At 45.0% G+C, this 13,560-nt stretch overlaps 1 protein-coding gene across 1 annotated transcript in view; it reads left to right on the top strand.

Moving 5' to 3' along the window:
• Positions 1–13,560, top strand: part of LOC128981000 (potassium voltage-gated channel subfamily KQT member 1-like) — a 354,965-nt gene that overhangs the window by 38,408 nt on the left and 302,997 nt on the right. The gene's annotated exons all lie outside the window — the stretch shown is intronic.

Below are 13,560 nucleotides of genomic sequence, written 5' to 3'. Positions count from 1 at the left end.
ACCCTGCTCTGACAGGACGGTTGGACTTGATATCTGGAGGTCCCTTCCAACCTCTAATGTACTGTGATGCTGTGAAAAGTTGCTTGAAGAAATAATTTGGAGCCACTTAGTAAAGCCAGATGCCTGAAACTACAGACAATGACATCACAAAATCAGGAGGACACAAATTAAAGAAAACATTTAGTTTGATATGAGGTAAACACCCAAAGAGCTTTGTTACCAAAATTAACTCAATTAAAGTGTTGGATATATTGTTAAATCCAATTTTATTTTTTTGTCTCAGAGGTAGATAGAAAACTTTCTCAGATTTACCTCACCTTTAAACTTTATCTCACAGGGAGCATAAAGGAAGGAAAATTAATCTGGAAAAAGATCTTGGATTGCACAAATACATTGTGATACGGACGGATCAGTATTTTTATGCCTAGTGTCTGCCAAGAGGTTTTGATCAGTGGGGATTTTTCTTGCCTTATTTAAAATCCTATGTGTTGCTGTAGTGGCTCTTGTATTTGAACCTGGGAGCTGGCTGATTTTCACTGCTGATCCAAGATGCTGCTTTGTTTTGGACATTCTGCTTTTTATTAAGCTCTTGGTTGAAATGTCAGTAAGAAAAAGTGCTGTCATGGAGTCCCAGCAAGGTCAAGTGCACAGGGGCACATTGCTGCTGACCCATGGAGAACTTGCTGTCCACCAGGACTCCCAGGTCCTTCTCCACAGGGCTGCTCTCTAGCAGATTGCCTCCCAAGCCAAAATATGTGCCTTTTCTCTGGCAAGATGGTTGTGAGAAGGAAGCCTTTTAAAGCCTGTGGATATGATTAACTTTAGGCTCTCTGATACAGCTTTGTATGTGCAATGAACCCCATGTTTATGTTGAAGAGTACACAACCTAGACAGTAAATCTTTACATACCATAAACCATGGGCTCTTCAAACAACCACTTGATAGCCTGATAGGAAAACAGTTCCTGACTTAGTGCTGTCACTAAGTCAGAGATTTCAGATGTGACTAACAGAATGCTCTGGAACCCTGAGAACTTGGCCATAATTACAGGAATGGAAAGGCCAAAACTATTCCACAATAAGAGCTTCCTTGCATGTTCTTGTATGATTTAAAGGAGGCACTACAGAATCAGTATGGTGCTAACTTATGAAAGCAGGAGTAAGGGCCAGGTCATAAACACTAAGCCAGGCTGGGATCAAAATGGCTGGAGAGCAGCCAGGCTGAAAGGGACCTGGGGGTACTGGTTGACAGCAGCTGAACATGAGCCAGCAGTGTGCCCAGGTGGCCAAGAAGGTCAAAGGCATTCTGGCCTGCATCAGAAATATTGTGACCAGCAGGAGCAGGGAAGTCATTCTGCCCTGTACTCAACACTGGTTAGACCACACCTGGAGTCCTGTGTCCAGCTCTGGGCTCCTCAATTTAAGAAGGACATTGAGATACTTGAACCATGTCCAGAGAAGGGCAACAAGGCTGGGGAGAAGTCTTGAGTACAAGCCCTATAAGGAGAGGTTGAGGGAGCTGGGGGTGTTTAGCCTGGAGAAGAGGAGGCTCAGGGGTGACCTCATTGCTCTCTATAACTGCCGGAAAGGTGGTTGGAGCCAGGTGGGGATTGGTCTCTTCTCCCAGGCAACCAGTGAGAGAACAAGAAGACATGATCTCAAGCTGCACCAGGGGAAGTCTAGGCTCAAGGTGAGTAGAAAGTTCTTCACAGAAAGAGTAATTGTCCCTTGGAATCGGCTGCCCAAGGAGGTGGTGGAGTCACTGTCCCTGGAAGTGTTTAAAAAAAAAAAAAAAAAAAAAAAGATTGGATGTAGCACTGGGAGCCATGGTTTAGTTGTCATGAGATGTTAAGTATTAGGTGATCAGTTGGCCTTGATGATCTCTGAGGTCTTTTCCAACCTGATTAAAAGAAAATAGAAAGATAAATAACATTTGAGTTACACGTGCCGCCTTCTGAAAGGAGCTTGCAGTGAGGTGGGTGTTTGTCTCTTTTTTTTTTTTCCCTAGTATCAGGTGATAGAAGGAGAGGTTGGGTATTAGGGAAAAAAATTCTTTGCTATGAGAGTGGCCAGGGAATGAAACAGGCTGCCCAGGGAGGTGGTGGTGTCACCATCCCTGGAGATGTTCAAGAAACCTGTGGCCATGGGGCTTGGGAACATGGTTTGATGGCCATGGACTTGATGACTTTATGGGGTTTTTCCAACCCAAACAATTCTATGATTATGCTTTTTATTAGGGAGAGGAAAAAAAAAAACTGTGAAAGTGCAAGTTTTTGGAGCTTGAAGGTCAGCCTCCTGGAACATCTTCAGCAGATGGCTGGGTCTGTGATTGCAGGCTGCATGCACAACTCGTCGTTGTCAGATTTGGCAAAGTCACAAGACTCTGAGTGATAAATGTCTGCTGGGACAAAGCTAAAATCCCATATTTATCACTATGCTCTTCTGTTTGTTTTTGGAGTTCCTGGCATGCTGACATATTTCTCCCTAAACCCCTCTACCTCCTCGTACTCCTCGTATTTATAGCCTTCCTTCAGGTACTGGAGAATGATGAAGCTCTGGCATGTAGTGCTCGGCTGCTGGACTGCAATGAAAATCCTCTTTTGGGGTTGAGGCTCCTGTGAAGAGGGAGCACTGCATGAGTCAGTGTTCATGCATTCTGTTCCTAGCTGTTAGCGATTTGCTGTGACCCTGAGAGCCTGTGCTTCAGTGGCTCCTCTGTCCTGTCACAGAGATACTTGGGAGCCCTAGTTGTCCCCTTGTACTCAGCTGTGGTGAGGCCACACCTCGAGTATTGTGTCTAGTTCTGGGCACCTCAATACAGGAGAAAGGTGGAGGTGCTGGAGTGAGTGCAGAGGAGGGCAAGGAAGCTGGGGAAGGGCCTGGAGAAAAAATGTAATGAGGAGTGACTGAGGGAGCTTGGGGATGTTTAGTTTGGAAAAGAAGAGGCTGAGGGGAGACCTCATTGCTGTCTGGAACTCCCTGAAAGGACATTGTGGAGAGGTTGGTGCTGGTCTCTTCTCACAGGTAATTAGTGATAGAACAAGAGGCAATGGCCTCAAGCTGTGACTGGGTAGGTTCAGACTGGACATTAGGAAAATTTTTTCATGGAAAGAGTGGTCAGGGATTGGAATGTGCTGCCCAAGGAGGTGGTTGAGTCACCAACCTGGCTGTGTTTAAAGGTAGTTTGGATGTGGTGCTTGGGGCTATGGTTTAGGGGTGACCCTGGTAGAGTAGGGTTCTGGGTTGGACTTGGTGATCCTGAGGGTCTTTTCCCACCTGAATGAATGTTTCTGTGATTCTGTGAATTGTTTGTAGAGTGTTTTTAGTCTGACACAGCATTGCAGAAGTGAAGAATGCCATTAGTCACAGTAATAGGGAACAGCAGCCTGCATGTTTAATCATTGTGAGCATAAACAATGGAGAGTGGCCAGCAGCAATGTCAGCTTTTGCAAGAAAAGAGGCTGGGATTTGCAGAAAATACAATGTGTGCTCTAGGGGGAACATAAGAGGTGATTTAATCCAGAATTAGCCACAAAGTTTGCTCTTTCTGATGAGAAATGACAAAGTATTATTTTGGAAGTCCAGGGCATCATGTTAAAAAAAGGCTTTTTAAATTGGGAGCTGGGGTTGTTCAGCCTGGAGAATACTCTGGGGGGACCTTAGAACTGCCTTCCAGTACCTGAAGGGATCCTCCAGGAAGGCAGTAGAGGGACTTTTCATGACAGGGGACAAGAGGGACAGGAGACAGGACAAGGGGGAATGGTTTGAAGCTGAGGGAGAGCAGGGTTAGACTGGATCTGAGGAAGTTCTTCAGTCTGAGGGTGCTGAGACTCTGCAATAGGCTGTCCAGGGAAGTTGTGGATGTCTCCTGCCTGGGGATGTTGAAGGCCAGGTTGGATGAGTCTAGTTGAGAGGTGTCCCTGCCTGTGGCCTCCCTCAGCCTGTCCTCATAGCAGAGGTGCTCCAGCCCTTGGATCATCTTTATGGTTCTCCTCTGGACTCACTCCAACAGCTGTGGGCCCTTCTTAATGCTGGGAACACCAGAACTGGATGCAGTATTCAAGGTGGGATCTCAGCAGAGCAGAATAAAGGGGTAGAATTCCCTCTGTATTACATTGTGAATCTTCACACTTGAACAATTCTGCATTTCTAGCTGCTGCATCTGTAGCTGTCTAAGGTGGTCTGAGTCTGCCTTTCTGGTGTTCTCAGGAATGGGGAACCTGAAAGCAAAGCACTTTGCGGTCCTGTTGGAAAAAGGAGTGATGGGTTATTGGAGTGATGCCAAAATTGCCCTGAGTCATGGTCTGGTCCAGTGACACTTTACTGTTTTCTGGGTTATTTCTACTTACTCCAATAGAAAGCAGTGCATGCAGTGAGAGTGGCTGTGCCTTAGGGATGTATCTAACTGAGACATTCCAAAGAGATTTGTTTTTTTTTTTTTTAAACTTTTTAAATTGTTGAGCTTCTTCCTGTTAATTCTGATCTGCATCAGATCTGACAAACTGGAGGTGAAAACAATCAGTTGCTCTGAAGGCTGTCCACATCATGAAAAGCTAGGGAAGTTGGTTATGCACTGTTTGTCTGCCAGTTAGAGGTAGTGAGAATAAAAGCAGCTGCTTGTCATTTGCTTAACCTTGCTTGGGCTGAATTTGATCAGTGGAAAACATCTGGAACTGATTCCCTTTGAGTAGGGAGTGTCCAGTAATCTCATGTGTGCATCCACCTGGTGCACCTTCAGCATTAGCCTGCTAGGCTTAACAATCTTCTGCAATATTGTTGTCTTTTGGAAAGAAAAGAGGAAACTGCAGTGATGTCCTCAGGAGCAAACATTTGCAGTGTTATGTATAGGCTGATTTCATGCTGCTTGTCTATTGATCAGAGTTAATACGTTTCCAAGGGAGAGACTTTGTACTTGTGTTAGCTAAAACTGCACCAAATTCTGAACTCTCTGGCATTGCTTGACTACAACTGATGAGAGTTTGGCCTTGACACTTTTTTTTTTGTTTTAATTTTTTTCTCTGAAATTCTTAGTATTTCTTGCAAAACTGGGGTTTTGGACTTTTACAGTGAGCTATTGATATCAGTTTTCCAGGTGCCTGTTCTGTTAAATAAAGGCATCACTGAATTGGACAGGAACAGTGGATAAAGTGCTAACCATTGTTTAAAAAGCCACTCAGTGGGAGAGAGATAAAGAACTGTTGCATTTAGAGAGTGTTTGATGTGATGGTACCTTATTTCTTTACAAGGAAGATGCCAGAACTGGAATATCTCCTCTTTTTCAATGTAACTTGCAGGAGAATATCTGTATTTAAATGAACCCCTTTTTGGAAACAACAAGTTAGGATATGTACCTGTAGGAAAAGCTCTTCCTTCTCAGTGTGCTGTAGAGAAAGTTTTAGCCACTTGGCAATATCTTATATGCGAATTCCTCTGAGGTGAGGGGGGGGGGGGGGGGAGGTTGATGAATTACTTTGGACATCCCTTCCTTCCTGATGTGCCCTCTCTCAGGGTTTTCTCTTCATTTCCTTCCCTGCTGATGTGGGTAAGACTCCTCTATTCACTCTCCTGTCTTTTGTTATCACAGAAATATTCAGGTTGGAAAAGACCCTCAGAATCACCAACTCCAACCGACAACCCTTCTCTGCAAGGTTCACCCCTAAACCATATCCCCAAGCACCACATCCAATCCACCTTTAAACACGTCCAGGGTTGGTGACTCCACCACTTCCCTGGGCAGCACATTCCAATGCCTGAAAAAAATACAGATGTTAGCAGTGCTGCCCAACACAGCAGAGAAGTACCTAACTTGGAAATAGAAAGCAGCACTGATGGATTTCTAAATTACATTATTATTTTCATGTATTGCTTTTGTACTGAGCATCTTCCAGTAGCTGCAATCCACCATCAAGGAAAAAGCTTCCTGGTTTTCCTCCTTTTCATTCTTCCTATGGTCTTACCACCAAGAGAATTTTGTACAGCTGACATGGAATTAAAAAAAGTTCTCTGTAAAAAGGAAAATATTCTATCTATATTTTTCATCTTTGAATGAGGTGAACTATGGGGAGAGCATCTGTAATACAATTGTGACAACTTATCCCAGCAGCCCCAGCTTGCACACAAGCCTCCCTGGGAGGCAGATTCAAAGTGCCCCTTTGGCTCCATCTGTGTGCTCTTTGGTATTAGATTGTGCTGAGCTCTCAGAACTTGACTCCAGTTTGCAGAAATGTTTTGAGCAGCATAATGCCAGTATTTGTTACTTGTGGCTCATTCATTCTGTTTTTAATGGAGTGAATCAGACCATGGCAATAGGATACTCTAGACCTGGTTGTACTAACTCAATTAAGATCCATTTCAGGTCAGCTTGCCCCGAGTCTATCCTAGATGAGTTTGTGCTGAGTGAGCCATCATGAAACAAGCATGTGTTGGCATCTCTAGATGGAAGCCTACAAGTTTCTTTTGCTGTTTGTTTGAAGGGTTCAGGCTGGCTGCTATTTCAGTAACCTTGTACAAGAGAGGGCAGGCAGGCAGGCACTGGATTTTGGTGTATATGGGGACCCAGCAGCTTGAAATTTACACCCTGATAAGCAGGCAGTATGTGCAAGCTGGTCTTAGAATAACACATTGTCACTAGTAAATGGGATTTTGCTTTTTCTTGCTGGAGAAATAGTATCTCTGGGAGATCACAGGATGTTAGGAGTTGGAAGGGACCTCTGGAGATCTTCAAGTCCAACCCCCCCCTGCTAGAGCAGGACCATAGAATCTAGTGCAGGATCACACAGGAACGCATCCAGATAGGGCTTGAAAGTCTCCAAAGAAGGAGACTCCAAAACCTCTCTGGGCAGCCTGTTTTGGTGCTTTGTGACCCTTACAGGAAAGAAGTTCTTCCTCACCTTGAGGTGGAACATCCTGTGCCATAGTTTGAATCCATTGCCCCTTGTCCTGTCCCAGGGCACAAGTGAGCAGAGGCTGTCTCTTGGTTCCTGACACCCAGCCCTCAGGTATTTATAGACATTGATTAGATCCCCTCTCAGTCTTCTCCTCCCCAGACTAAACAGCCCCAGGTCTCCCAGCCTTTCCTTATAAGGCAGTGCTCCTGTCCCTTAATCATCCTTGTAGCCCTCCATTGGACTCTTTCAAGTAGATTCCTGACCCTCTTGAACTGGGGAGCCCAGAACTGGATGCAATATTCCAGGTGAGGCCTCACCAGGGCAGAGTAGAGGGGGAGGAGAACCTCCCTCTATTTGCTGGACACACTCTTAATGCACCCATTGGCCTTCTTAGCCAAGATCACAATAGAGAGTGAACCCTGACTGGGTCTTTGGACGCTGTCACAGTTTAAATATCTTTAATTGTCAGAGAGATCAATAAACATTTTCATTAAGCAACTGCAATACAAATGAATATCAAGTTCTGGCATTCTGAAATCAAGTTCTGTGCTTGCAGTGCTTCTAATAAGGTAAAACCACATTCATGAACCAGTAGGGCCCAGTCCTGCGTGGTATGGATGGTATCAATTTTAGCTGACAGATCTACTTGAAGATAGTGATGGCTTTTGCAAGAAATTACTTTTTTAAAGATCTTGGGACTTAATGCTTTAAGACTGCATTAAGAGCCTTCACATTATTTTCTCCAAAGAAGTACTTTGCTTTTTGGGCTATGCCTTTGTTATTCCCAGAGTCTTTAATACTTCTGAAAGTTCATTTCCCTTACAGCCTTCCTTTCTAGGGTGTGAGGTGATGCTCCACTGGCACTGTGCGTCTTCCCCACTGAAGTATTCAGAGTTTGAAGCCACTGCATGAATTTTCCATTCACAGGGCAAGTGTGCATTCAGATCTGTACTAAAAGTCAGTGTAGAAAGATTTTGCTGTATTGTCAGCTCTGTGTGAACAAATCCCCTGAATCTAAAGAGTCGTCTAGAGTTTTTGGATACTACCTCCAACTTGGAAAGTCCCAGGGCTGCAGAGCACAGGAAGTTCTCTGTGGAGCTAGCACTGTGTATTTGTTCTGTCCTGTCTGCTCCTCACCTCTGGAGACAAGGCAGTGCATAATAGAGTTCTTTGTCCTGATCTGCTCTTATCTGATGTTAGGAAAATCCAGCTGCTTTTTTCTCTTTCTGGAGAGCAGTGAAGGGGAAAAGGACCTGGGGGTCCTAGTGAATGGAAGGTTGACCGTGAGTCAGCAATGTGCTATTGTGCCAAGGTGGCCAATGGAATCCTGTGTTGTATTAGAAGGGCTGTGGTCAGGAGGTCGAGAGAGGTTCTCCCTCTCTACTCTGCCCTGGTGAGGCCACATCTGGAATATTGTGTCCAGTTCTGGGTTCCTCAGTTCAGGAAGGACCTCAGGGAACTGCTTGAGAGAGTCTAGTGCAGAACCACGAAAACGATGGAGTGGAACATCTTCCTTAGGAGGAGAGACTGAGGGAGCTGAGGCTCTGTAGCTTGGAGAAAACTGAGGGGTGACCTCATTCATGTTGGTAAATATGTAAAGAGTGAATGCCGAGAGGATGGAGCCAGGCTCTGCTCAGTGATGCTCAATGGCAGGACAAGGGGCAATGGGTGGAAGTCGAGGCATAGGAAGTTCCATGGAAACAGGAGGAAGAATTATGTCTCTGTGAGGGTGACAGAACACTGGAACAGGCTGCCCAGGAGGGTTGTGGAGTCTTCCTCTATGGAGGTATTCAAGACCTGCCTGGATGAGTTCCTGTGTGATCTGCTCTAGGTGAACATGCTCTGGCAGGGGTGTTGGACTGGATGATCTCTGGAGGTCTTTTCCAGCCCCTGTGATTCTGTGAAGTTATTCAAAATGCAAACCGCTCCAGGATGGTATGTGTGTGTCTGCATGGGAATGACCAGGGAATCCTGCTACCCTTCTGTGATAACCCAGTTTCCTCTTGTCTCAAAGCAATGCGTGTGGCAGGGCCCATAATGACTCTATTGTCTCAAGCAAGGTGTGACAATGCCTGGGCTTGAATAGACAAGGTGATAGGTTTCATAGCTCTGGAGGAGAGCTGCTGGCTTGGCAGATGGCTTGAAATGAAAGCAGGGAATTTTTGTGTAGGTGGGAATTTCCTCTTGAAAACCACTGCAACAGCACCATGGGAAGGCCAATGCACTGGCAGCACACCACCCTCTGCTACACCCCACCTATAGGAGGGTATAAAAGCACTACAACTTCCTAATCACATTTGCAGTTTCTATCCTCCTGACGCTGTGTCTGAAACAAATTGTTCTTGCTTTTTTGGGGGGTTAAAAGAAAATATTTTGGTAGGGGATCAAGAGAGTATCATGGAAGTTTTTCCCCCTTGCTGACTCTGTTAGAGTTCATCTGTAGCTGTGTGTATATGAGAGACTGATGGCCCTGATGAGTCATGAGATTAATGTCATTAAGATTTGGAAGCGAGCCACCTTCACACGTGCCAGAGATGAATTTGTGTCTCAGGCCGCAGTAATGCAGCTGAAGGAAGCTGGAATGAACCAAAGCCTTATAAGGGACTGATAGGGTGAGAGTAGACATAGCTGTTGTTATTTGTGCAGTGTCTGCTTCCTCTGAAAGATGCTGCCCTCAGCCCAGTCACTTCTCAGGTTCAGCTTTCATCCAGACTGCTCTTTGGGTCTGGCAGAAGCCACAGCCAGGTCACAAGGTACTGACCCTTGTAGCCAGCAGTCTCAGGTCCTGGAGCTATCTTTCAGCTGCACATCTCTTCAAGAGGAACACTCTCTGCTCCATGGAGATATATTTTATGGGTGGAGGGGCTCAGTCGAAGTGAGAAGTGCAAGGCGTGCTCAGGAGTGAGCTCCCTCTCCCTCCTGCACACAGGTGCTTTGGTGGAAGGAAAGAGGAGCTGCTGGGGTGTCTCCTTAATCTGTCAGTGTGCTTCTCCCTCTCACTGCCATTGTTCAAGCACAGTCATGGCCTGCTGTCAGAGGAGAATCAAGAGCTACAGGACAAATTCACTTGCATTTCCATGATGTCCTCAGCAACGTAAGACTTGAGGCCTCTGACGGAGGGCAGGTCTCAACTTAGAGTTAGATCTCAGTTCCAAAAGTCATCATTCCCTTGCGCTAGAAACTTCTGATTGCTATAGAAAGAGTAGAGTACCAACTAGGTTGAGTCTTCTAAAGCTAGGATTTGGGAGTCTAAAAAAAATTGGGTTAAAGTTATGCTTTATTTGTAGCATCAAAAGCTCAGCATCTTCTTTGTAATGAAAAGAAATCTAAGAGGACCTTCAAAAATACTTCCTAATAGGAGTTCTGAGTGAGCAGGATGAGGTAGTGGGAACGTAGCATTACCAATGAGGACAGATACTGAACCAGCTCTGATGTACATGGCTGAAGACCCCAGGAATTGAAATAAAATGTTATCAGTTGATTTGCCACATTTCTAGGAGGATAACTTCTTCCAAGAAGGATCTGTACTCATAAGGTGTTACAGTTCAGATTCCATCATCTGAAGATCTGTCAGTCAATTGGGTATTGGGTGAAAATAATAATGACTATTTTTAATTCCTTTATTAATAGCTGTAACCTAGACTTTTACTTAAATTCCTGCCCTACTTAAAATATATTCACATTCAGCATTTAGCAAGTGTCCCCTGGAGAAGAGAAGGCTCTGGGGGGACCTTAGAGTTGCCTTCCAAAAGCTGAAGAGATGCTACAGGAAGGCTTCAGAGGGACTTTTCCTGAGGGTGTCTAGAGACAGGCCAAGGGGGAATGGTTTGAAGCTGAGGGAGAGCAGGGTTAGATTAGATCTGAGGAAGAAGTTCTTCAGTCTGAGGGTGGTGAGACTCTGGAATAGGCTGCCCAAGGGAGGTTGTAGGTGCCTCCTGCCTGGGAGTGTTGAAGACCAGGTTGGATGAGGCCTTGAGCAGCTGAGTCTAGTTGAGAGGTGTCCCTGCCCTTGATGGGGAGGTTGGAGGAGATGAGCTCTGAGGTCCCTTCCAACCTGAGCCATTCTAGGATTTAGTGCAGTCAATAGCCACAGATTATTTTGCTGTGTTTGCTATGAATCCTAGGACAAATCTGGCAATTATTTCTTCTGGTACTAAGATTTATTTTAATTTACAGCATTTTTGTGGTCAGCTTAGTAACAATGTTGTGTGTTGTGATTAATTGCTAATGAGTGGGAAATTATTCTTCAAGGATTTGTGTGATGCAAAGAACTGCATTAGAGCACCAAATAATGGTGGCATATTTCACTGCAATTCCAGTAACTGGTATTCTGGTGAGTCAAAACACTGAAAGAACTCAGAAGCTGTTTCTAATTTTACTGTCACTGCAATTGGTGTGCTTTGACCATTAAGAGTCATGAAAAATAAAAATGTTTTCAGAGTGCTTTATTTTCTTTGATAGCCACACTAGAACTGAACTTCCTTTTTACAATAAACAGTTTTACTGCAGTGGCAGCTCTGAATCCCCTAATGGAAAGGAACTCTGTATATTTACATTACATGATGCGTTCCCTCTGGGTGATTCTGAGGGTTTGTATGTGTTAAGAGCTCTCCCAGCAGAACTAACAAGCTGCCAAATTACATTTCACTGGCAATTAATTGTTTCATTTGAAGGTCAGGTGGTTCTTGTTCTTAAGAAAAGAGGCAAGCAGTGGAGAAGGCTTCCTTTCCAAGTTATTTGTCTTGTTTTCCTTGATAGTTCTTTCTGTATGTTTGTTTCTCCATAATACCTTAAGTAGCAATCAAATGTTGCTACCCTGAAAAATCCAAATGCATTAGTATCAGTGACTCCATTTAATCTGGAATTTAAAGCTTACATCTGAATACAATCACAAGGTGCAGATGGTAAATGTGTTCAAAATATCTGTGGGCACAAGTATTGCGTTAGATGAGCAAAAGAAACAGGATGAGGCTTCAGTTAAGTTAACAGAATCCTAGAATGGCTCAGACTGGAGGGGACCTCAGAGCTCATTTTCTCCAAGCTCCCTGCCATGAGCAGGACACCTCTCCACTAGGAGAGGCTCAAGGCCTCATCCAACCTGGCCTTCAACACCTTCAGGGAGGAGTAGGCATCCACAACCTCCCTGGGCGGCCTGTTCCAGAGTCTCACCACCCTCACACTGAAGAACTTCTTCCTCAGCTCCAGTCTAACCCTGCTCTTCCTCAGCTTCAAACCATTCCCCCTTGTCCTGTCTCTAGATACCCTCAGGAAAAGTCCCTCTGCAGCCTTCCTGTAGGATTCCTTCAGCTCTTGGAAGGCAGCTCTAAGGTCCCTTTCATCAATGCTTTTATCACAGCACAATCAATAGACATTTAAAAGTAATTAATTTTCTCAGATTAAATTGGCCAAAGAAAATCCTTCCTTAATGCTTTTTAAAAGGTCTGTGCTGAGTGCAGAGGAAATCACAGCTCCCTATCTGAGCAGATATGAGTGGCACCAGCACTGCATGCTCCTCTACTATGCTTCATTAATCTCCAGTTGTCTCCTGACAGGTCCTATCTGTGCATGAGGAGGTACTTAGAGCTCAGTGTACAATTGGTCCCTGGCCACTTTTTCTGAGGCTATCAACAATCCTGCCTGTCACTTAATGCCAAACATTGCACAGGTTCACTGGATGCTTGCTCGCTGGCTCCACAAGTTATTTTGTACAAATTATCGAGCTCAATATTCTAACGTGTTCCCTTTAGAGTTGATTTTTGTGCTGAATGGACTTTTTCTTAAGCAGCCTTTATGATGCTGTAGAGAATTTTTGGTGGTTTGTTTGGTGTTGTTTTCTGTAAATATGTTGCATCTTTCTGTTTGCTTGGTCTTAGAAACATGTTCAGCAATTGAGTAGGTAACAGCATCTTTGGATGTATTCGAAAGAAAGTATCTTTTGGTGTTCTTTCATTGCATTCCGAGTGTGGGCAGCAGGGCAAGAGAGGGGATTCTTCTCCTTGACTCTGCTCTGCTGAGACCCCACCTCCAATCCTGCCTCCAGCTCTGGTGTCCTCAGCAGAAGGACACAGAGCTGTTGGAGTGAGTCCAGAGGAGGCCACAAAGATGATGCAAGGGCTGGAGCAGCTCTGCTATGAGGATAGGTATGGTTTGAGGGACAGCAGGGTTAGACTGGATCTGAGGAAGAAGTTCTTCAGGTATGAGTCTGGAACAGGCTGCCCAGGGAGGTTGTGGCTGCCTTCTCCCTGGGGAGTTGAAGGCCAGGCTGGATGAGGCCTTGAGCAGCTGAGTCTAGTTGAGAGGTGTTCCTGCCCTTGTTGGGGAGGTTGGAGGAGATGAGCTCTGAAGACCCTTCAGCCTGAGCCATTCTATGAAGGTTTCTAGGATTGTCTACCTTCATGAGTTTGAGTTACATGTTAGTATCCATCTCCATTTCTCTGTTGTCCCATTGGGTGTGCAGCGAGTGCCTGGGTTCTGTGGGGTGCAGGTCAGTATGTGAGTTGGCCTGCAGGCTTATCTAACCAAAAGCATGTACAAGAAACCAGGGCATGTGGTGTGCTGATTGTTTACATCAGATACGCAGCAAAGTAGATGTTGAAGTTCATCTACACCCCATGCAGCTGAACATGTGGCTAAGTGCAGCAGCAGTGCATGGCACTTGTGGTGTGTACTTAACA

Source organism: Indicator indicator, chromosome 3 (genome assembly GCF_027791375.1).
Source record: "Indicator indicator isolate 239-I01 chromosome 3, UM_Iind_1.1, whole genome shotgun sequence".
Lineage (NCBI taxonomy): Eukaryota > Metazoa > Chordata > Aves > Piciformes > Indicatoridae > Indicator > Indicator indicator.
Note: the sequence above shows the minus strand (reverse complement) of the source record. Positions and strands in the feature narration are given on the sequence as shown.